Source organism: Papio anubis, chromosome 4 (assembly GCF_008728515.1).
Source record: "Papio anubis isolate 15944 chromosome 4, Panubis1.0, whole genome shotgun sequence".
In the NCBI taxonomy this organism is placed as follows: Eukaryota; Metazoa; Chordata; class Mammalia; order Primates; family Cercopithecidae; genus Papio; species Papio anubis.
The window spans coordinates 128,926,296-128,948,890 of NC_044979.1; the positions used below are offsets into that span (position 1 = coordinate 128,926,296).

A 22,595-nucleotide genomic window follows, 5' to 3' on the forward strand; every position below is an offset into this window, starting at 1 on the left:
GGCTCACTCATGTGACTGCTGACCGGAGGCCTCAGTTTCTGTCACATGAGCCTCTCTACAGGCTACTTAGGTGTCATGGTGTGACAGCTGGCTCTCCCAAGTGAGTAATCAAAGAGTGAGCAAGAGGAAGCCACAGAACCTTTTATGATGTAGTTTGCAAAGTTGCAAGCCATCACTTTTGCTTTTTCCCATCTGTCAGAAGGGAATCATGTAACCCAGCCCACACGGATAGGAACTGGGCTCTGCCTTTTGAAGAGAGTATCAAAGAATTTGTGGACGTATTTTAAATGACCATACTATGTTTAATTATTGCAAGTACCGTCACTGTAGAAAAATTGGAAAATAGGGACAAGCAAAAAAAAAAATCACTTGTAATTTCACGACTCAATGGATAGCATTACTAGTTGGGTGTATATAATTCCAATATTCAAAATATATATTTTTTCAAAATATAAACACACTAGATGTACTGTGGTGTAATCTGCTCTTTCACTTAATGTATTTATGTATTATAAAAATTACCTTTCATGTCAAATATTCTTTCCTTTTTTTTTTTTCATTGAGACGGAGTTTTGTTCTTGTCACCCAGGCTAGAGTGCAATCGTGCAATGTCCGCTCACTGCAACCTCTGCCTCACCGGTTGAAGCGATTCTCCTGCCTCCGCCTCCCAAGTAGCTGGGATTATAAGCATGCGCCACCACGTCGAGCTAATTTTTTGTGTTTTTAGTAGACACAGGGTTTCACCATGTTGGCTAGGCTAGTCTCAGACTCTTGACCTCAAGTGATCACCCACCTCGGCCTCCCAAAGCGCTGGGATTACAGGCATGAGCCACCGCACTTAGCCCCTCATAACATTTTTTAATGGCTGCACACATTTCATCATATGTATGTATCATAACTTATTTAATGAATTCTGTTATAGGACACTTAGTTTGTTTACAGGTTTTCCCTGTTTTACACATTTTGTTAAATGAACATCCCTACAGCACATTTATTTGTGCAATCATGACTGTTTCTTAAATCCCTAGAAGCGAAATTTTTGCAACACAGTTTGCATAATTTTAAACTTCAAATGCCTGTTACCTAATTTGAGCAGAATTTTTACTGCAATAATCAAGAGTCCATTTGGCCAAATTCCTTATCTATGACAACACCTGTGAAAGTTCAAATATTGATAACTGTAAAGTGATTTGTTGAGAGTGACTGAAATCACTATGGAATGAGAAGTTGCTATAAGAATTTGCCTAAGAGAGTGAACTGGCGGTGCAGGGGCTCCAGCCTGTAATCCTAGCACTTTGGGAGGCCAAGGTGAGCAGATTGCCTGAGCTCAGGTTTGAGCCAGCCTGGACAACACATTGAGAAATCCCATCTGTGCTAAAAATACAAAATTAGCCAGAGTGGTGGTGGGCACCTTTAATCCCAGCTACTTTCGAGGCTGAGGCAGAATCACTTGAGCCCAGGCGGAGGGTTGCAGTGAGCGAGATGGCACCACTACACCTCCAGCCTGGGCAACAGAGTGAACTCTGTCTCAAAAAGATAAAATAGGAGATCACGAGTGTGTTAGCACCAGCACCAGCCTACCAAACAGTTTATTCCCCAAGTGGGGGGCACCAGTGTAAACTCCCATTAGAGCGGTAATGGTTCTCTTACAGCACGATCCTCTAAATCTTCGGCACTGTTAGTGTTTTCAGCTTTAGGATTTTTGGTGACTCTATAGAGGAATCTCATAGTGGGTATTTTGTTCGTTTTGTTTTTGGGTTTTGGGTTTTTTTTTTTTTTAACAAAATATATTCCAATTTAAAACAGAGTTCATTTCAGGAGAAAGATATGAAAAGTCAACTTCCATCGGTGTCTGGATTAAGGGTCAGGGCCAGTGGCCACGGAAGGTGACACTGAGCCGCTCCTCAGCCCCTCCTCCTGTCCCCCAACGTGCATGACACATGCATTTCAAACAGTAAAAGCTTTGAAAACAGCATCGTAGGGCCAGGCACGGTGGCTCACGCCTGTAATCCCAGCACTTTGGGAGGCCGAGGCAGGCGGATCACGAGGTCAGGAGATCGAGACCATTCTGGCTAACACGGTGAAACCCCGTCTCTACTAAAAAATACAAAAAACTAGCCGGGCGAGGTGGCGAGCGCCTGTAGTCCCAGCTACTCGGGAGGCTGAGGCAGGAGAATGGCGTGAACCCGGGAGGTAGAGCTTGCAGTGAGCTGAGATCCGGCCACTGCACTCCAGCCTGGGTAACAGAGTGAGACTCCATCTCAAAAATTAAAAAAAAAAAAAAAAAGATGAAACAGCATTATATAGAATATTCTTTTTTAAATAAGGTTGAAATTGTCTGAAATCAGGACAGTGTAATATACAAGTATCACCGGGTCTTGTCCACCAGGCCAGCCGCAGGATATGCTGCCACCACTGGGGACATTGGCAAGGGAATGACCCTCTAGGGGAGCCGGGGGACCCAGGACGTGGGTCTTGCGGTGGCCAGGGCCTGCTGCTGCCTGGGCATGACATGGTCAGAGAAGGTGGTCGGCACTCACGAGAAAGCATTGGCAGGTGAGATTTCACCAAGGTGAAAACGCACACCCCACACGTGGTCCCACACATGACACGGGTGGGGATCGGCTGCCCCTTCCCTGACCTGAGGGTGTCACTGATGTGAGAACCACTGCCTGGGACTCTACTGGGGCAGACACCCCTACCCCAGGCCTGCAACACCAACCTCTGCTTTTTTGAGGGGTCGGGGGATCAGGCACTCGGACCCAGAGGACCCAGGCCAAGACGGTTTGGTGGCCTCAACCTGGCTCTGGGATGCTTGGCACAGCCCCCTCCCCTGGAAGGGCTAATACTAAGCACCCCAGCCTGCACGCTGGGCGATTCCACCCTTGTGCCAGGTCCAGGTCCCCTTGTGTGATCTGGGCCCTCAGAGATGCCACAAGTCTAGGCCCCCTAGAGGGGTCCGCTGCCGGCAGTGGATACACTGGCCCCGCCAGGGGTGGCACCATCTGCTCCCCCAGGGCACGGCCGGGCCCCAGCACTCACCATGGGGCTTTCTGGCGCCAACCCTCTTAAGTAGACATTTGGCACAAAAAAAAGGACACTTCTGGGAGAGACAAAAGCGGAAAAGTGGCGAGGGGAGCGGGGGCGCTGCCCGGTTTCCCAGTGGGGCTGATCACCAGAAATGTACCTGTCCCCTCCACGGGGCTCCCCCTCTTCTCCCGCCAGAAGCCAGCAGACAGCCCTGCGCAGAAGAAGACCCGGGCAGGCGTGACAGTGGCAGGTGGGAACTGCTGGTCGGGGTGGTCTTATTTGGGGGCTGTTTCTTTTATAATCTGCCAAGGCCAGAAGCAGCTGTCCAGGGTCCCAGAATCGCAGTGGGCGAGGGCAGCACGGGCGATCCATCCCTGGGACAGCTGTGCGAAGCCCAGACCCACAGAGTGCTGCAGTGGTCAGTCAACAGCAGACGAAAGAGCCACCTCCCCAAAAACAGTCCCCTCGTTCCCCACCTTCTGAGTCTTTGGGGGAGAACCAGTCTGGGTGCCTCAGTGCTCAAAGGTCAAGGGAGGCGTCCCCTCGGTTGTGGCTCAGTGGGCGCAGCCGTGTCTGGCGGCTCCCATCAGACCGCAGGGTTGTGGCTGTCAGGCCTGGAAGCTGCCAGGGCCGGGCGCCAAGCTGCCACCTTCCTTCCACGGCCCTCCTGGCCAAAGTGCAAGTGCTGGCCTCCCCGCCCTGGGAGGCGGACACAGTGCTGGGACAAGGATACACGCGATGGGAGATGCTGGCCATGTCCCCCTCTCTACGTCTCCGGTACACACCTGGGAATATTCTGTAAAAGTCCCCACTCTACCCCCACTGTTTCCAAATTGGGGACAACAACAAAGCAGAACAAAACGAAAAGAAATGGCCCCATCCAAGTGGCCTTTGGGTGTTACCGGGGACATCCCTCCAGCCTCCCAGTCCACGTGGGCTCCAGTGGGGTGCACTCCAGCTGGGGCAGGGTGGCCGTGCAGCCCTCTGGAGCCCCTGGGCAGCCCCAAGCAGCCAATGTCGCCCCTAGGGGCACAACCCAGAGGAGCCCCGAGCCCCCATGACTCCAGCCCAGGGACCCTTCCCAGCCTCTGCAGAGGGATGGGGTACCTGGCCAGAATAGAGGACCCTGGGCGTTTCTTCAACCTGTGAGGTCAGGCGGTTCTTTTTACAAAAAAAAAGTTTAGACACTTCCCAGGGTGGGCGACTGAGGGAGTCCCCCAGCCCCTCTTCAGGAGACCAGTGGGCAAAACACAGCATTGAGTTGTCAAGAGGCCAGGCGCACTGGGCGTCAATAACTTAAAAAAGGGGAAAAATGTCAGTCCCCGAGTCTCCACGCCTTTCCTGATGAAGAAGAAAAGAAGCGGGAAAGAGAAAGAAAAAGCACATGGGGTTGGAAGGACAGTCGCCGGAGGCTGCTGGTGTGGGGACCCCCATGCTGGCTGGCAAGGGGCTCCGTGAGGCCCAGAGTCGCTGGGGACACGGGGCACTCGTGTGTTTTATGTTTCGTTGGGTGTTTTCTTTCTTTCTTTTCTTTTTTTTTTTTTTTTAAGAAAAAAGCCAGTCATAAGTCAAAGCCGGAAAAAGGCTGCCTTTGCCCGTTGACAAAAGGTGAGAAGGCGCGCCAAGTGTTCGGAGAGATATACATCCTCTGATTACTGTGAAATAAAAACCATTTGTTAAAAATATTAAAAAACAAACAAAACAACTCCTCCGCAGGCAGAGGCCCCGGCCCGGGCTCAGCAGCGCCACCCGGCGGCAGCCGCGGGCTCGGTGTGAAGGAAAGTTTGTCCGGGCCCTTGTCTCCGTCCCGTCTCCCTGGGCCTGGGCGCTTTCAGACCGGGTTGTGCTCCTTGAGGTTGAGCTGCAGGATGGTGCCCTTCACGGCCGCGAGCACGAAGCGGATGTTCTTCGTGTAGATGATCTTGTCGCCGTCGGGGTTCGTGTCCACGAACATCTTCAGGATGAACTCCCGCTGGGGCCCGTCCAGCTCGGGGACGGAGCCCACCAGGTGCGAGTACAGGATACTGTCCTCCAGCAGGTCCTTCTTGTTGAGGAAGAGGATGACGGAGTTCTGGAACCAGGGATAGTTGACGATGGTCCGGAACAGGGCTTTGCTCTCCTCCACCCGGTTCTCCTTGTCCGACTCCGCCAGGACTTGGTCGTATTCACTGAGGGCGACGACAAACAGGATGGACGTCAGGTTCCCAAAGCAGTGGATCCGCTTCCTGGAGCCGACCGCTGTCCCCCCACATCCACCATCCTGAAGATGATGCTCTCCAGGTCGAAAGATGCCGGTGGTGGGCACGCGGCCCCGCAGCGCGTCCTGCGGGGTGGGCAGGTGGCCCGAGGCGGCCCTGCGGGCAGCGTCCGCCAGGCAGTACTTGGCCGGGTCCGAGAGCTGGCACTGGCGCCTGCGGTCGCAGCACTCCTGGATGCCGGGGTCCGTCCCACAGGGTCCTGATGGCGCTGACGTACCAGTGCTCGAAGGTGGTCACCGTCTCCACGTCCGCCTCCCGGATCAGGAGCCACTGGCCTTGTTCTGCTCCTCCTTGTGGAGGATCTTCAGCGTCTCCACGGCCCGGATCGTGGCCTGCATGGCGGTGAAGATGTTGTGGTAGACGAGCTTGGTGAAGCCGCGCTTGGCCGCCTCCGAGTAGCAGGCGCCCTGGACGATGCGCGTCTGTTTGATGAAGATGCTCTTCCCGCTCTCGCCCCTGCGGAGCAGCAGCAGCTTGAGCTGGCGCCGGGCGTCGCGCTCGTCCCCCGCAGCTGCTTCTGGATCTCGGCGTTGATCCGCTCCTTCACCTCATCGCTCAGGCAACGTGCCATCACGGACTCCAGAGTCATCGTCCCGGCCCGGCCGCCGCCCACCGGCCCCCGCCCGCCCTGCCCCGCCTCGGCCGCTGCCTGCGAGCCGCGGGGTCCCCGCTGGGGCAGCGCCAACCGCGGACTCCCGCGCTGCCGCTTAGCCTGCGCTGCCGCCGCAGCCACCGCCAACCGCAGCCTCTGCAGCCGAGCGACAGCGCCCGAGTTGGGTTTTTTTTTTTTGTTTTTTTTTTTTTTTTTTGAGATGGAGTCTCACTCACTCTGTTGCCCAGGCTGGAGTGCAGTGGCGCGATCTCGGCTCACTGTAACCTCTGCCTCCTGGGTTCCAGCGATTCTCCTGCCTCAGCCTCCCAAGTAACTGGGATTACAGACGCCCGCCACCACACCTGGCTAATTTTTTTGGTATGTTTAGGAGAGATAGCTTTTCACCGTGTTAGCCAGGGTGGTCTCCATCTCCTGACCTCGTGATGCGCCGCCTCGGCCTCCCAAAGTGCTGGGGTTACAGGCATGAGCCACTGCACCTGGCCTAATTTTTATTAGAAACTGTGTTTCACCACGTTGACCAGGCTGGTCTGGAAGTCCTAACCTCAAGTGATCTGCCAGCCTCAGCCTCCCAAAATCCTGTGATTACAGGCATGAGCCACCATGCCCTGCCAAAAGTTGCAATTTTTTCCCCCCGGGGAGATGGAGTCTCACTCTGTCTTCCAGGCTGGAGTGCACTAGTGTGATCTCGACTCGCTGCAACGTCTCCCTCCCGGGCTCAAGCTATTCTTCTGTCTCAGTCTCTGGAGTAGCTGGGATTACAGGCACATGCCACCATGCCATGCTAATTTTTTTCTATTTTTAGTAGAGATGGGGTTTCACCATGTTGGCCAGGCTGGTCTTGAACTCTTGACCTCAGGTGATCTGCCCACCTCAGCCTCCCAAAGTGCTAGGATTACAGGTATGAGCTACCACACCCGGCCCTTTTTCTATTTTTTTTTTTTTTTTTGAGACGGAGTCTCGCCCTGTTGCCCAGGCTGGAGTGCAGTGGCCGGATCTCGGCTCACTGCAAGCTCTGCCTCCCGGGTTCACGCCATTCTCCTGCCTCAGCCTCCCGAGTAGCTGGGACTACAGGCGCCCGCCACCTCACCCGGCTAGTTTTTTTGTAATTTTTAGTAGAGACGGGGTTTCACCGTGTTAGCCAGGATGGTCTCGATCTCCTGACCTCGTGATCCGCTCGTCTCGGCCTCCCAAAGTGCTGGGATTACAGGCTTGAGCCACCGCGCCCGGCCCCTTTTTCTATTTTTTTAAGAGAGGGAGTCTCACTATGTTGCCCAGGCTGGATTCAAACTCTCAGGCTCAAGCCATCCGCCTGTGTCAGCCCCCTCAGGAGCTGCGATGACATGCACATGCCACTGTGCTTGGCAACTTTTCATGTTTTTCCATTTCCACTGGATTGTAAATAAACTGAAGGCAAGGTCCAGAACCTGTGTGTGCTTGCAGGCCCACCAGCACTACAGATATGTAGCCTGAGCTGGACAGAGATTTAGGGCATAGAACTTTATTTTCATTTTATTTTTTGTAGAGGTGGGATCTCACTATGTTGCCCAGGCTGGTCTCAAACTCCTGGGCTTCCAGTGATCCTTCTGCCTCAGCCTCCTGAAGTGCTGGGATTACAGGTGTGAGCCACTGTGCCTGGCCTTAGGGCACAGAATTAACGCAGTGTGAAAGGAAGTGCATCTAGCCCAGCCCCCCATTGATGGATTCATCTACATTCACCAGACAAGGTAGGGAGTTCAGGATGAGTTGCTATTATTTACAAAGTGATAACGTTTCCACTTGAAATCATGGTCCTGTGCGTTCATTCACCCTTCTAACTTTTCAAATCAGGAGACAGTGACTAGAGGCCCTGCCCACCATCCCCACAGAATGTCATGAGAATTTCAGGTCCATCCTGACAACCGTCCCCTCTCAGTGCCTGGGTGAGTTTCCTCGGTATTTAAGAATGCTTACCAGTCTTCGGGCTTCCACCCCAAATCCAAGAAGTAGATTTCTTTCAGCTTCATTGACTTTTTATTAAGGGAGCAAGCAATTTTCTCTGGCAGTGAAAGCATTGGAAATGTAAACCAGACACCTACCCCGCAAACAACTCACCTTTTTTTTTTTTTTTTTTTTTTGAGATGGTGTCTCGCTCTGTCACCCAGACTGCAGTGCAGTGGTGTGATCTCGGCTCACTGCAACCTCCACCTCTCGGATTTCAGCCATTCTCCTGCCTCAGCCTCCTGAGTAGCTGGGATGACAGGCACATGCCACCATGCCTGGCTAATTTTTTTGTATTTTTAATAGAGATGGGGTTTCATCATGTTAGCCAGGATAGTTTCAATCTCCTGACCTTGTGATCCACCTGCCTCAGCCTCCCAAAGTTCTAGAATTACAGGCGTGAGCCACTGCATCAGGCTCAACTCATTATTCCAGTAAGGACAGACAAGTCTCACAACCTGCCAGAAGGGGATGATTCTACCCCTATAGCAAATTTAGAGAATATTAAAAAGGAAAATTAAAAGCACCTCTATCCCTCAAACCCAATGGTAACTACTGCTAAGATTTTGCTTTTTTTCCCATTTTCTCTTTTCTTTCCTTCCTTCCTCCCTCCCTCCTTCACTACCTTCCTATTTCTTTCCTTTTCTCTCCTTCCTACTTTCTTTGCTTCTTTTCTTTCATTTTTCTTTCTTTTTCCTTCCTTTCTTCTTTTTCTTTCTTCCCTCCCTTCCTCTCTTCCTCCCTTCATTCCTTCCTTCCTCTTCCCTCCCTATCTTCCTTCCTTCCTCTTCCCTCCCTACCTTCCTTCCTTTCTCTTTCTCTTTTCTTTCCTTCCTTCCTTTCCTTCTTCTTTCTTTCTTTCTTCCTTCCTTTTTCTTCTTTTCATTGTTCCTTTCTTTCTTTCCCCCATCCTTCCTTCCCACCTGCCTGCCTTCTGTGTGCTTTGCGTCAGATTTTGAAACACATTTGGAACCATGCTTAACATTATGCTAGGACAGTTTTCTACATGGTTATACTTCAAAATTTTTAAAAATAAATAACACAAATGGATGTACCACAATTTAAACATTCACCTGTACAATGTAAACAATGAAATCTTTTATTCCTATAGTCAATATTTGTATGTGCATTTTTTATATGTTTTTGATTATTATCTTAGGATAGATGTCTAGAAATGGAGTTAGTGTGCCAAAAAGTAAAAATTTTTCTTTTCTTTTTTTTTTTTTTTTTATTTGAGGCAGAGTCACTCTGTCACTCAGACTGGAGTGCAGTGCTGTGACCACAGCTCACTGTAGCTTCAACCTTCTGGGCTGTGCAAGCAATCCTCCAACCTCAGCCTTCTGAGTAGCTAGAATTACAGGCGTGTACCACCAAGCCCAAATAATATTTTTAAAAATTTTTTGTAGAGATGCGGTCTCACTATATTGCCCAGGCTGGTCTTAAACTCCTGAGCTCAAGTGGTCCTCCTGCCTCAGCCTCCCAAAGTGCTGAGATTACAGGTATGAGCCACCACCACTCCCAGCCTAAAAAGATTTTTAAGGCTCACGACATACTGTGCTGAATTGCTCTCTGGAAATGTTACAATTTTTGCTTATCAGGGAGGTACATTTTTCTGTACACTCTACCTTGGGAGGCGGAGTTTGCAGCCGAGATCGTGCCACTGCACTCCAGCCAGGTCAACAGAGTGAAACTCTATCTCAGAAACAAACAAACAAACAAACAAAAATAGGCAACAAGGAAGGATGCTTAGGATGTAACACTAAGCAAAAGAAGAAAATTTGATTGTGCTTTGCTTACAACTGTGTTTCAAATGTAATCACTGGGGAAAAACAAGGGTATGGCAAAACAGTAGCAGTGCTAGGCAAACTGATTTGCGTTTATTTTCTAAATCAGTTATGATGCACTTCTAATACTTTGGTAATGAAGAAAAAAAACTATGCTTTGTCCAGCACGAACTGGGCATAACTAGACTTGACAGCAGTCTGTGGTGTAGCTATCCAGAGAGTTTGGTTGACGCCAAGCTCAGGCTGAGATGACAGCATGGCGTGGCGGCTAAGGAATTGACATGGCACCCAGCTGAGTTTCGCAGTGGCATTAGAAAACACCATAGAAGCCTCCATGCAGCACTCACAGCCAGAGGCTGGGTGGCACTGCAGGGGCTGGGGACCTTGGATGAGCATAGCACCATTGCTGTTTGTTTCACAGAGCAGAACACAGGCTCAGTCAGGCTCAGCCACCTCCCTACACAGGTCACACAGCCTTGGGCTGGAACACGTTTCCCATGCAGGGCTCCTTCCCAGGCACCCCAGTCAAACTCGATGAATTAAGAAAATTATGGCTGGGTGTGGTAGCTCACGCCTATAACCCCAGCACTTTGGGAGGCCAAGGCGGGTGGATCACCTGACGTCAGGAGTTCGAGATCAGCCTGGCCAACATGGTGAAACCCCGTCTCCACTAAAAATACAAAATTAGCCAGGCATAATGGCATGCACCTCTAATCCCTGCTATTTGGGAGGCTGAGGCAGGAGAATCACTTGAACCCAGGAGGCGGAGGTTACAGTGAGCCAAGATCGCACCACTGTACTCCAGCCTGGGTGACAAGCGCGAAACTCTGTCTAGAAAAAAGAAAAAGAAAATTCTGATGGTGGTGCATGCCTGTAATCCCAGCTACTCGGGAGGCTGAGGCAGAAGAATCGCTTGAACCCAGGAGGCGCAGGTAGCAGTGAGCTGAGACTGTACCACTGTGCTCCAGCCTGGGTGACAGAGCGAGACTCTGTCTCAAAAAGAACAAAACAACAACAAAAAAAGAAAATTCTGAGATGTCCAGGACCACCATGGATTAGAGGATTTTGCATGTGTGTGCTTTTTCTGTTTACACATGTATGATATGAAACAGTTAAATGATACAGAACTGTGTAATACATTAAGCAGGTACAGTGGCTCATGTCTGTAATCCTAGCACTTTGGGAGGCCAACGTGGGAGGATCACTTGAGCCCAGGAGTTCGAGACCAGCTTGGGCAACATGGCGAAACCCTTTCTCTGCAAAAAAATTTTAAAAGTAGCCAGCCGTGGTGACGCACGCCTCTAGTTTCAGCTACTGAGGAGACTGAGGCAGGTGGATCACTTGATCCCAGGAGTTTACAACCAGCCTGGGCAGCATAGCAAGATCCCATCTCTACAAAAAAATAAAACAATTAACTGGATGTGGTGGTACATACCTGTAGTCCCAACTATTCGGGAGATTGAGGTGGGAGATTTGCTTGAGCCCAAGAGGTTAAGGCTGCAGTGGGCTGTGATTGCACCACTGTACTCCAGCCTGGGCAACAGAGCAAGACCCTGTCTCTTAAAACAAAGCAAAACAAAACAAAAAATATGTAACATGTGAAGGAAAAAGCTCCGGTCACATCCTCCTCAGGCAACCACTAGTATTCCTAGTATCTACCCTTTTGTATGTTTTTTTTTCTATGTGCTAACTCATGTGATGACAATTTTAAACAAATTGTCCCGTGTTCTCACCTGGAATTGTTTTTTTTAGACGGAACCTCCCAGGTTCAGGTGATTCTCCTGTCTCAGCCTCCCGAGTAGCTGGGATTACAGGTGCCTACCACCAGGCCCGGCCAATTTTTGTATTTTTAGTAGACACGGTGTTTCCCGATGTTGGCCAGGCTAGTCTCGAACTCCTGGCCTCCCACCTCGGCCTCCCAAAGTGCTGGGATGACAAGCGTGAGCCACCATGCCTGGCCAAGGACTTTGTCTTGTTCCCACGTGTCCTCGGTGTCTAAAACAGACTAGCTTGGGAGGTGCATGCAAAATGTTCTCAGCCTGCTTCTGTGTGAAGGCCAGGGTGGGCACCTGTACGGAATCGGGGTCTCTGAGCCCATTGGAGTGGGTGCCATGCTTCAGAGTTGGGGCCCCCTGGCCTGCCATTCCCCAGCTCTCTGGTCTGACGTCAGCAGTGCGTGGCTTAGGAGATGATGAACGTGGCTTCCCGGCGTCCTCTGTTCTCTTTTAGACAAAGGTCCAAGTGAGGACCCTTAGCCTGAGGAGTGGCCCATGGAGGGTGAGGCCCTGTCTACCCCCCACATTTTATGCCCACCCCCACCCCATCTCTTCTCCCCTGCCCTCCACCTCCCCTTGGCCTCGGGGTCTCTTCCTTCTCTCCATCCCATCTCTCTCCAGCACCCTGGTTTGGGGATGGGAGTCCTGTGGGCTGCCTGAGGTGGGAGGAGATTTAAAGACCCGTCTTCCAGAAGGTCTTTAGGAGGTACCTGGTCAGAGCTGCGAGCGGTTCCCACTGCTAAGGGAAATTACAAGGCTTTGTTTTCATTACACACCCTGCTGCCTTCCGCAAAGGTTTTAAGACTGGGAACTGAGCCTCCGCTATCTGAACAAGTAGAATAGAGGCCTGAAAGCACAAAATTGGCTGTGTCCAGCAGACACGCCCATTCTGAGGAACATGAGAATTCCCACCCTGCTGAGAATGGAAGTAGGACAGAGAGAGAGGGAGGCCAAGGTGAGGGTGGGTCTGTTTCACCTGTGGAGTACCCTGGAATGGAATGAGTGAGTGTCAAAGGAGAGAACTGTCACTTCCCCAAACCCAGCCTGGCCGGAGGACCCAGGAAGTCTTAACACAGTTCCACTGCCACCTGGTGGCGGCGTGCTCAATTCGCAGGCTTAGTGTGTACCCACTAGTTCTCAGTCACGTATTATACTCAGTCACATACCTAGAAAAACCCATGGTCACTGCTAGTACACAGAACCTTCCAAATCTTCATTTAGACCGGTGGTGCCCTAGATTTGATTTCACAAACAAGATTGTGAGCCCAGGAATTGTGGATCTGTCTGCGTGTGACATTTCTGAGGAAATAAGTTATCCACCGCCACCGCCCCAGCCTTCCCCCATTCCAAGATCCCACCACAGGGCCAATCTTGGTACCAGCAGAGCAGGAACATCAGCCAAGAAGCTGCCACCAAAGAGCCTCAACAGACTGCCTTTTGCCTTCCAGACAGCCACAGTGACGTGATCCAGCCCCTGTGGAAGCAGGTGGATATGCTCGTCAACACACATTACAGTGAGCAACAAGTGGGATGGGGTCTGGGGGCATCCCGGCCCCCTCCAGCTGCCCTGTTTGCAGAAGGACTTTGGACCCATCCCCTTGCCTGCTCCCATCCGAGCTGCTCTCTGGGCAGGGACAAGGGAGGGAGAGAAGGGAGGAGCTGGGATCCTCCTTAAAAAGAAAAGAATAAGATAACCTCAGTGGTGTGCCAGGCATGAGGCTAGGTGCTTCCCCATGTTTTTTTGTTTTGTTTTGTTTTTTTGTTTTGAGACAGAGTCTCACTCTGTCATCCAGGCTGGAGTGCAGTGGCACAATGTCGGTTCACTGAAACCTCTGCCTCCCAGGTTCAAGCGATTCTCCTGCCTCACTCTCCCGAGTAGCTGGGATTATAGGTGCCCGCCACCACGCCCAGCTAATTTTTGTATTTTTGATAGAGACAGGGCTTCACTGTGTTGGCCAGGCTGGTCTTGAACGCCTGACCTCAAGCAATCCGCCCGCCTCTGCCTCCCAAAGTGCAGGGATGATAGGCATGAGCCACCGTGCCCAGCCCCCCATGTTGTTGTATCCCATCTCACAAAATCCCCATGTCTTAAGACCCACTTTACAGATGAAGAGAACTGAGACCTGGTAAAGGGGTGTGGCTCGTCCAAGGCCCCACACTACTCAGTGGCAGAGATCAGGCTCATTCCACGGCGTGGTGTTGGGCCACACCAGCGTGTGGGGTTGCCTGTGGTGGCAGGAGGGACACTGGAGGGGCCTTACTGGAAGGGTGAGGTCAAGTGGACTTAGGGGGAGGTAATGCCGAATCTCAGCAGCCATTAGTGGTGACTTCTGTGCTGCCTAGGCATGAGGGCATGGACCCAGCATGGGCCTTGGGGTAAGCATGGGTTGAATTCTTATCCCCTGGCTCTGCTGTTCAGTGGCTCTGTGACCTCAGACAAGTCACGTGCCCTGTGAGCTCCAGGGCCCTTTCCTGCAAGCTGGGAGGCCACTCTTCCCACCTCCCAGGAAGGCTGGCAGGCCTTCAAAAGGGTTCTGGCAGCTTTGCCCCCTACATAGGCACAGGACACAGGGGTTGAGGCTTCTGGCCCCATGGCACCGGGTGGCCTTACAGCAGCCATGTCTCTGCAGCCAAGGCCATTGGCATCTCGGAGCCCGTCAAGGTGCCGTACTCCAAGTTTCTGATGCACCCGGAGGAGCTGTTGGTGGTGGAGCTGCGTGAAGGCATCTCCCTCCGCAGGTCCAACTGCTTCGGGATTGCCAAGTTCCAGAAGGTTCTGAAGGCCAGCAATAGCATCCAGTTTGTCTTCAAGAGGTAAGGCCCGACCAGGTCCACAGGAGACAGCGCCAGGCCTGCTCAGCACCCAGGGGCAGGAGCAGCACCGAACTGCCATCAAGCGACTCTTGTGCCTCAGCCACACCAATAGCTGGGACCACAGGTGTGTGTCACCATGCCCAGCTAATTTATTTATTTATTTATTTTTATATATTTTTTGAGACGGAGTCTCACTCTGTCGCCCAGGCTGGAGTGCAGTGGCCGGATCTCAGCCCACTGCAAGCTCCATCTCCCGGGTTCATGCCATTCTCCTGCCTCAGCCTCCCAAGTAGCTGGGACTACAGGCGCCCGCCACCTCGCCCGGCTAGTTTTTTGTATTTTTTAGTAGAGACGGGGTTTCACCGGGTTAGCCAGGATGGTCTCGATCTCCTGACCTCGTGATCCGCCCGTCTCGGCCTCCCAAAGTGCTGGGATTACAGGCTTGAGCCACCGCGCCCGGCCTCAGCATTTGTTTTAAGAGACAGGTCTTTCTGTAGCCCAAGCTGGAGTGTCACAGTCATAACTCACTGCAGCCTTAAACTCCGGGGCTCAAGCAATCCTGCCTCAGCCTCCTGAGTAGCTGGGACGGCAGGAGCATGCCACCACACCTGGCTAATTTTTACATTTTTTATAGAGAAGGGGAGTCTCGCTATGTTGCCCAAGCTGGTCTCAAACTCCTGGGCTCAAAGCGATCCCCTTGCCTCAGCCTCCCAAAGTGCTGGGATTACAGGTTGAGCCACCGCGCCCAGCCATGAGCAGTTTTTAAAGTCACGATGGCTTTCTCCACCTGTCATTTGGAAAGGGAGGCAGGTTAGCGCAGTGGCCGACAGGAGAGGCTGTCTGGTGGGTTTGAGGCCAGCTCCTCCTGTTACTCCCCGTGGCCTTGGCAGCCGGCTGTGCTATTTAAGCAGAACCACTGTCACTACTTGGACCTGGACTCAGGGGCTCTGCCCAGCTTCGGCCTCTCTGAGGTTACTGTTGGGAACTCGCTTCCCCTTTCAGAACCTGAGTTCTCCCATAAACAGGAGGGGCCTAAATGCAGTCCGAAGCCTTTTCTAGCTCCCGAGACTGTGGTTCAAGGCAGGGCTATGCTTCCCGCTCCCAGCCCTGGCCCCGTGACCTCAGCTCTGTGCCTGGCACTGTACAGAAGCCCACCGCCAGAGTGGGCACCAAATCCTCATCTACTGGGGACCCAGGGGGTGCCCTCCCTGAGAGTTTGGCCCTTGGTCTCACTCCCAGGCAGACTCCTAGGTGCTGCTGCTTGATTACCCCTGTGACAGAGAGCTCATTACCTCTCCAAGTCCATTACCTCTCCAGAGAGCTCATTACCTCTGCACTCCATGGCCCACCCTGCCATCCCCCGACAGCCCTGCTCTGGCCAGCATGATTTTCCCAGTGTCCTCTACCCACCACAAACCCCAGCCCCCCAACAGGCTTGCTCTAAGGGGACAAGTTGTGCTGAAGATGGGGCCTTAATAAGCAGTGCTGTATGATAAAGAAGGTTGACTCATGTCCGGGCAGGGCTTTCTGGAGTCTGTGGAGCTAAAGACATTAGTATAATACGGAGCTGGGCTTGGTCACTGGTGCTCCCGACTACAGTGACACAGCAGTCTCAGATGTGAGCCATAGATCTCAGACCTTTCCAGAAGCTTGGAGTTCTTGCTATGTAGTGGGCCCCGACTGTTTCTACACTTTATTTATTTATTTATTTATTTATTTATTTATTTAGAGACAGAGTCTTGCTCTGTCACCCAGGTTGGAGTGCAGTGGCGCTATCTCAGTTCACTGCAACCCCCCCCTCCTGGGTTCAAGCGATTTCCCTCCCTCAGCCTCCCGACTTGCTGGGATTATAGGCGCCTGCCACCACACCCAGCTGATTTTTTGTATTTTCAGTAGAGATGGGTTTCACCATGTTGGCCAGGCTGGTCTCAGACTCCTGACCTCAAGTGATCCATCCTCCTCGGCCTCCCAAAATGCTGGGATTACAGGCGTGAGCTACTGCACCAGACCTTGTTTCTACACTTTAAACCAGCTCCACGGGAGGCCCTCTGAGGCCGCCTGCTCCAATCCCCAGCAGTGACAATCATGCAATGTCCTGGGAGCAGGACTGAGATATCAGACAGTTGTGTTCAGGACTGGGCGGGTCTCACTCCCAGCTGGACCCTTCAAGCCCAGCGCAGCCCCCCAGATTCCACACATGGGGCGACAGGGACTCCAGGCCTGAACTGTGCGGACCCAGGAGGGTCCATTACAGGGATATGCAGACCAAGGCCCAGAGGGGAGGGCTGGGCAGTCCCACAGATGCTTGGAGGGACCTCTGTGATAGCCCCACTTGTGTTTTCCAGGCCTGAGCTGCTCAAAGAGCCCATCGTGGAGAGTCAAGGTACCCAGCGCAGGGTTGTGGGCCGTGGTGTAGGCGGGCAAGGGAGGGCCCCAGGGGCCTCTGCCACCAGCCCCTCCTCCTGCTGCCTCTGTCCTGCTCCCATCCTGGCCCTGGCATTCTCCCCACACCCCCGCACTGGGTTTCCCCTAACGATGCCATCTTGGGTCCCAGAAACTGCCTCCTCACTTGGCTTCTCTCCCCCTGCCCTGCCCCCAGAGAGGGACTCCGGGGACCCTCTGGTGGACGAGAACCTGAAGAGACAGGGCTTTCAAGGTAAGGTTGAGCTCAGGGGGAGGTCTGTTGTCCCAGCACCATGACCTTGACCTGGTTTGGGTTTGGAGGGCCAGGCTGGAAGTGGGGAGGAGCTGGCCCCCAACCTCAGGGCCTAAGGAACCAGGCAAGCCAGGTTGGCAGCCCAGGCCCGGCTGTACCCTGCCAGCTCTGTGTTAGAGACTCCAGGGGACAGGGGGTGCCTACAGGTGGATGGTGGGGGGAACTGGGTGGTGGGAGAGTACAGGGCCCAGGAGCCTGTCTGCTCTCCCCCGCCGGCCGTCCCCACTGAGGTAGCTGACACGCCCACTCCTTATTCAACAATCAGCTGTGGTCTTAGTGCTTTGAAATCAGAATAGGAGGCAGGCGCAGCACCTCACGCCTGTAATTTCAGCACTTGGGGAGGTCAAGGAGGGAGGATGGCTTGAGGCCAAGAGTTCAAGACCAGCCTGGGCAACATAGAACCCGTCTCTATACCTATTTTTTAAATTATTATACTTTAAGTGTAATGATTAGGGTACATGTGCACAACATGCAGGTTCTAGGGTACATGTGCACAATGTGCAGGTTTGTTACATATGTATACATGTGCCATGTTGGTGTGCTGCACCCATTAACTCGTCATTTACATTAGGTATATCTCCTAATGCTATCCCTCCCCCTCTATGTCTATTTTTAAGAAAAGAAATCAGAGGCCGAGTGCAGTGGCTCACGCCTGTAATCCCAGCACTTTGGGAGGCCGAGACAGATGGATCACTTGAGTCCAGGAGTTCAAGACCAGCCTGGCCAACATGGCAAAACCCCGTGTCTACCAAAAAAATACAATAATTAGTCGGGCGAGGTGGTGCGCACCTGTGATCCCAGCTACTTGGGAGGCTGAGGCGGGTGAACTGCTTGAATTGCTTGAACCTGTGAGGCGGAGGTTGCATTGAGCTGAGAGCATGCCACTGCACTCCAGCCTGGGCGACAGAGCAAGACACTGTCTCAAAAAACAAAAAAAAGAGAGCGAGATGGTGGTCTGGGATCCGTCTGGCACATGCTAGCACTTTTTTGTTTGTTTGTTGAGAAGGAGTTTTATTCTTGTTGTCCATGCTGGAATACAATGGCATGATCTCAGCCTACTGCAACCTCCGCCTCCCGGGTTCAAGCGATTCTCCTGCCTCAGCCTTCTGAGTAGCTAGGACTACAGGCTCCCACCACCACACCTGGCTAATTTTTGTACTTTTAGTAAAGACAGGGTTTTGTCATGTTGGCCAGGCTAGTCCAACTCCTGACCTCAGGTGATCCGCCCGCCTCAGCCTCCCAAAGTGCTAGGATTACAGGCATGAGGTACTGTGCCCGGCCTTTTTGTGTTTTTTTGTTTGTTGCGGTTTTTTTTTTTTTTTGGCAGAGTCTCACTTTGTCTCCCAGACTGGAGTGCAGCGGCACGATCTCGATTCATTGCAACCTCCGCCTCCTGGGTTCAAGTGATTCTCCTGCCTTAGCCTCCTGAGTAGCTGGGATTACAGGCGCCCAACACCACGCCCAGCTAATTTTTGTATTTTTAGTAGAGATGAGGTTCGGCTATGTTGGCTAGGCTGGTCATGAACTCCTGACCTCAGGTGATCCGCCTACCTTGGCCTCCCAAGGTGGTGGGATTACAGGTGGGAGCCACTGCCCTCAGATGGTGAGTGATTTTTTTATTGTATCTTGAAAGTTTGGGGTGTCATATTAGGAGGCTCTCAATCTGATTTAAATATTCTTTAGCCAACATCACACTGGTGGGAAAAGGGAGTTGCGACCTCATTACCACGGGTGGAGGTAGAAATCCAGGCTCCCCTCTCAGCCCCGACCAATACCACAGAGAGGGTGGAGAGGACAGGAACAAACACTTCATTCTCACCAGGCAGAGCTGGAAGTTCAGTCTCCACACAACGTCTACTGACACTGTGGAGAAAGGGAAGTGCCCTACATTTCCAAGAGCAGGAAAGGAGGAATTTCAGGTTCCCCATTCAACCTTTTTTAACACACAGAGGAACCTGGGGGGAAAAAACTAAGTGCAAATTTCTTTTTTTGGCAGGGCGGGGCATGGAGGCTCATGCCTGTAATCCCAGCACATTAGGAAGCCAAGGTGGGAGGATTGCTTGAGCCCAAGACTTTAAGACCAGCCCGGACCGCCAGGCGTGGTGGCTCACACCTTGTAATCCCAGCACTTCAGGAGGCCGAGGCAGGTGGATCACGAGTTCAGGAGATCAAGACCATCCTGGCTAACATGGTGAAACCCCATCTCTACTAAAAATACAAAAAATTAACTGGGCGTGGTGACACACACCTGTAGTCCCAGCTCCTTGGGAGGCTGAGGCAGGAAAATCACTTGAACCCAGGAGGCGAAGGTTGCAGTGAGCTGAGATTGGGCCACTGCACTATAGCCTGGGTGACAGAGTGAGACTCCATCTCAAAAAAAAAACCAAAAACCAAACGAACAAAAAAACCCAGCCAGGACAACATAGTGAGAGTCTGTCTCTATAAAAAATTTAAAAATTAGCTGGGTGCAGTGGCGCACATGTGTAGTCTCAGCTACTCAGGTGGCTGAGATGGGAGGCTAGCTTGAGCCCAGGAGGTCCAGGCTGCTGCGAGTTATGTTCGCACCACTGCACTCCACAGCCTGGCTGACAGAGCCAGACCCTATTCCCTCCCCACAAAAAAAAAAAAAAACCCAAAACCAAAAAAGAATTTCACGATGGCAGCTACAAAGCCCTAAAGTTCAAGCATGGGACCCTGTGCAGACACACCTTTGTGCTTCTCAATTTTCTGTTTTTCATATTGATCCTGAAAGCTCTTGTTCTCCATAGGTGATTTATATGTTTCTATTGCAAATTGATTTTTTCTCCATAATGTTTGCTAAGTGGTTAGTAATGGTATATAGGAAAGTCATTTTGTACAGTTAGCTTTTATGGCTATTTTTGAATTTCATCTCTCACTAATATAGAGATGAAATTCTATAGTTTCAATATAAATTCTCTTGGGTTTTCTTTTTTCTTTTTTTTTTTTTTTTTAATTTTTTCGAGACAGGATCTCAGGCTGGCATGCAGTGGTGAGATCACAGCTCACTGCCACCTCAAATTCCTGGGCTTAGGTGATCTTCCCACCTTAGCCTCCGCAATAGCTGGGACTACAGGTACACACTACCACACCCAGCTAGTAGTTTTTGTAGAGAGGGGGGTCTCTACAAAATGTTGCTGACATTGCTGTCAAACTACTGGCCTCAAGCAGTCCTCCTGCCTTGCCTCCAAAAGCAATTACAGGCGTGAGCCACCACACCCAGCCTTCTCTTGAGTTTTCTACATAAAATAACCATCTACAAATAATAGCTATCATTTTTTCTAAGTTCGGACAACAACCCCATGAAGCAGTAATATTATTAACCCCATTTCACAGCTGATGGATCTCAAACAAGAGATTTGTTTAGGGCCAATGAGCTAATAACTAGCAGAATAAAATTCAAAACCAAATCCAAGTGTTCCAGCTCCAGAGTTCATGTCCTCACCACCAGACAATAACAGCTCTATACTGATTATGTTAACTCCTTTTTCCTCTACTTTTATGTCTGTTTGAAGACTGAGTACCTTGGGAGAACTGCCAGAACAAGGTTGATTGTGGTGACAGCAAATATTCTTGTCTTCTTGCCGGGCGCGGTGGCTCAAGCCTGTAATCCCAGCACTTTGGGAGGCTGAGACGGGCGGATCACAAGGTCAGGAGATCGAGACCATCCTGGCTAACACGGTGAAACCCCGTCTCTACTAAAAAATACAAAAACCTAGCCGGGCGAGGTGGCGGGCGCCTGTGGTCCCAGCTACTCCGAGGCTGAGGCAGGAGAATGGCGTAAACCCGGGAGGCGGAGCTTGCAGTGAGCTGAGATCCGGCCACTGCACTCCAGCCTGGGCCACAGAGCCAGACTCAGTCTCAAAAAAAAAATAAATAAATAAATAAATAAATAAATAAATAAAATATTCTTGTCTTCTTAATTTTAACTGGCAAATGTCTCTCATGTTTCATTTTTAGGTATAGCTTAACCAGAAAACCTCTGTAGCATGAGAATATAATAATGTATATTTTCCTAAGAAAGAACCAAATCAATTTTTGGAAGAGGGATGGATTATGAAACTTTATTGATAACGACTTCAGTTCCAAAGGTGTATTCCATTCACATTTACCCTACATAAAATACCAACACCTTCTTGTTGCAAAAACAGAAACTCCGGCCATTGTATTGATGCTGACTTAAGAAAAATAGAAACCTCTATATAAGGCAAGAGTCCATACCAGAAGAATTTAACCAATATGAGATACTTCCAAAAAAAATCAATTCAATGACCTACTTTATGGTATGTAAGAGACCCAAAAAAGTCAGCTTTTGAGGGAAGTTGATATGCAGTTTATTGAACAAACAGAGTGTACAGTAACTAAAAGAACTGTGTATTTCCAGGGGGAATTAAGACCACATATCTGGATTCGCACCTAAAAGCACATAGAAAATTAAACCAAAGAAAGGGAAGTTTTTTACTGAAATCACTTGGGCCCAGGTTATTCTATACGAAGATTCTCACTGGCATTTGATAGTAACTCATCACCTTCTGTGCGAGCTTGGGAACCAGCTGACTGAGTGAACTGCTTCCTGTCTTCAGTGCGTGATGACACAGATGTGTCAAGCTTGATAGACCTTACATGTAAATTTTTTTTTTTTTTTGAGACAGATGATATGGAGTCTTGCTCTGTCGCCCAGGCTGGAGTGCAGTGGCGCGATCTCAGCTCACTGCAAACTCCGCCTCCCGGGTTTACGCCATTCTCCTACCTCAGCCTCCCGAGTAGCTGGGACTACAGGGGCCTGCCACCTCGCCCGGCTAGTTTTTTGTATTTTTAGTAGAGATGGGGTTTCACCATGTTAGCCAGGATGGTCTTGATCTCCTGACCTCGTGATCCGCCCGTCTTGGCCTCCCAAAGTGCTGGGATTACAGGCTTGAGCCACCATGCCCGGCCCTTACATGTAAATTTAAGAATAAGAAGTTTTATACCCACCCTGGTTTTATTCCAAAATTACTGCTCTGCAATTTTGGGATCCATCCTTAGGAAGATACTGGAAAAGCAAGGGAACCTTTCTCAGCTGCCTGTGTGAAGTGACGCTGTTCCAGAACGGTGCCCTGGGGCCTCAGCACTATTTCACAAGTATAGCTGCATAATCTATGGAAGTCACTGAATGGAAGAATCATCATCAATGGTATATTTAGGTTATGGAAGGTTCTTCTGAGATAAGAAAAGGTTCTACAATGCAGGTAGCTGTTGAGCCTCCTAAATATTTTACTCATTTAGTTAACATCACACTGTGCATTGAGTGCAAGATTCTTTGGTTACACCGTATTAACCACCAGGAGCATAACTCCTGGTTTGTAAAAGAGATCAGTGGTTCTTAATGGAGGGTGATATGGCCCCAGGAGACATCTGACTATGTCTGGAGAGACCTGTTCACAGCTCTGGGGGGTGCTACTGGCATCTAGTGGGTATGGATGGCAGGAATGTTGCTGGATATTCCCCCAGGCACGGGGTGGCCCCACGGCAAACACCTCTCAGGTCACTAATGTGAACAGTCCCGAGGCTGAAATGTGCTGAAAGAGGTTCAGAAAATGTGTCTGGACTGTTGGAGAGTCAAATGTACAT

The 22,595-nt window shown here is 50.9% G+C and overlaps 1 pseudogene; it reads right to left on the reverse strand.

Moving 5' to 3' along the window:
- Positions 1–4,562: 4,562 nt before the first annotated feature.
- Positions 4,563–6,013, reverse strand: LOC101003587 (annotated as a pseudogene).
- Between the last annotated feature and the right edge of the window lie 16,582 nt (positions 6,014–22,595).